Raw genomic sequence first — 2500 nt, forward strand, 5'->3', positions numbered from 1 at the left:
GTAGGACGTCCCACAATCATGCCAGTTAGACACCGCGAGCGGTGAACCGACAGCGTGGGACACAGATTCAACTACGAGCTTTTTAACCGCAACAACTTTAATATACGCTATTGGAGCTGGAATTACCGCGGCTGCTGGCACCAGACTTGCCCTCCAATGGATCCTCGTTAAAGGATTTAAAGTGTACTCATTCCGATTACGGGGCCTCGGATGAGTCCCGTATCGTTATTTTTCGTCACTACCTCCCCGTGCCGGGAGTGGGTAATTTGCGCGCCTGCTGCCTTCCTTGGATGTGGTAGCCGTTTCTCAGGCTCCCTCTCCGGAATCGAACCCTGATTCCCCGTTACCCGTTACAACCATGGTAGGCGCAGAGCCTACCATCGACAGTTGATAAGGCAGACATTTGAAAGAAGCGTCGCCGGTACGAGACCGTGCGATCAGCCCAAAGTTATTCAGAGTCACCAAGGTAAACGGCGGACGGGACGTACCCGCCGCCGATTGGTTTTGATCTAATAAAAGCATTCCTTCCATCTCTGGTCGGAACTCTGTTTGCATGTATTAGCTCTAGAATTACCACAGTTATCCAAGTAAATGTGTGTACGATCTAAGAAACCATAACTGATTTAATGAGCCATTCGCGGTTTCACCTTAATTTGGCTTGCACTGAGACATGCATGGCTTAATCTTTGAGACAAGCATATGACTACTGGCAGGATCAACCAGGGAGCTTCGATACAAAATCTCGGCTCGGACGTGCGCCACCCATCGCCGACCGGGTCTCGTAGCCCGGTCGGCCGCGCGTCTACTGTAAGTTTCGGGACTGCACGCAGGCAGCCCCGGATCCGTGTGCCGCCACCTTCGACACTCGGCTTATAAGCGTTCGAACGATCTCCCGTACCCGTCGGCTAGATTGAAAGCGTCTGGGATACGTTGTTATAACATCTCTGGTCTTTGAGTGTACGCTCGGAAAGAAGCGAGTTGACGCGTGCGTTGGAGCGTTCGGCCTTCCGTGTTTCACGGAGAGCCGAACTTCTTGGTACCGCGTCAAGGGCCATTCGGTCTGAGACACCGACCCGCGGTAATGCAGTGACGATAGATGAAACAACGCGAGTCGCGTAGTTTCTTTGGTACGAGGCACGGAACGGTCCGCGAACGCCCGCTCCTGGTCTACGCCGAAGTACGTATCGTGCTCGAGCACGTACCGGTACGGCGTAGCAGGCGGACGACGGGAGACCGGCCCGACCGACTCGCTCCTCTTACTAGTAGGAGCCTGGCCGCTAGGACGTCGGCGCCGGTACGGTGGTAGCACGGTCGGCTTACGGGGCGAAACCTCCGCGGGCTATCGAAAAAATTTCGAACTCCGGGAACTTTGTCGAAATTAACCGAGGCTCATATGACGATGTTCCGACAGGCTCCCGGCCCGGATCGACTCCGGGACGCCGCGCATCGCCTTTCGGTCGACTCGGACCGAAATTTTTACAAGTCCCGTCTGTCCGGATCGACTCCGGGACGCCGCGCGTCGCCTTTCGCTCGACTCGTACCGCAGCTTCGACGAGTCCCGTCGGCCCGTATCGACTCCGGCACGCCGCGCATCGCCTTTCTGTCGACTCGGACCGTAATTTTTACAAGTCCCGTCGGCCCGGATCGAATCCGGGACGCCGCGCATCGCCTTTCTGTCGACTCGGACCGAAAGTTTCGCAAGTCGACGTCGGCCCGGATCGACTCCGGGACGCCGCGCGTCGCCTTTCGCTCGACTCGGACCGGAATTTTCACAAGTCCCGTCTGTCCGGATCGACTCCGGGACGCCGCGCGTCGCCTTTCGCTCGACTCGGACCGGAATTTTCACAAGTCCCGTCGGCCCGGATCGAATCCGGGACGCCGCGCATCGCCTTTCTGTCGACTCGGACCGAAAGTTTCACAAGTCGACGTCGGCCCGGATCGACTCCGGGACGCCGCGCGTCGCCTTTCGCTCGACTCGGACCGAAATTTTCACAAGTCCCGTCTGTCCGGATCGACTCCGGGACGCCGCGCGTCGCCTTTCGCTCGACTCGTACCGCAGCTTCAACGAGTCCCGTCGGCCCGTATCGACTCCGGGACGCCGCGCATCGCCTCTCGGTCGACTCGGACCGAAAGTTTTACAAGTCCCGTCTGTCCGGATCGACTCCGGGACGCCGCGCATCGCCTTTCTGTCGACTCGGACCGAAACTTCGTCGAGTCCCGTCGGCCCGTATCGACTCCGGCACGCCGCGCATCGCCTTTCGCTCGACTCGTACCGCAGCTTCGACGAGTCCCGTCGGCCCGTATCGACTCCGGGACGCCGCGCATCGCCTCTCGGTCGACTCGGACCGAAAGTTTTACAAGTCCCGTCTGTCCGGAACGACTCCGGGACGCCGCGCGTCGCCTTTCGCTCGACTCGTACCGCAGCTTCGACGAGTCCCGTCGGCCCGTATCGACTCCGGGACGCCGCGCATCGCCTCTCGGTCGACTCGGACCCAAAGTT

The sequence above is a fragment of the Neodiprion pinetum genome, unplaced genomic scaffold, assembly GCF_021155775.2.
Source record: "Neodiprion pinetum isolate iyNeoPine1 unplaced genomic scaffold, iyNeoPine1.2 ptg000187l, whole genome shotgun sequence".
In the NCBI taxonomy this organism is placed as follows: Eukaryota; Metazoa; Arthropoda; class Insecta; order Hymenoptera; family Diprionidae; genus Neodiprion; species Neodiprion pinetum.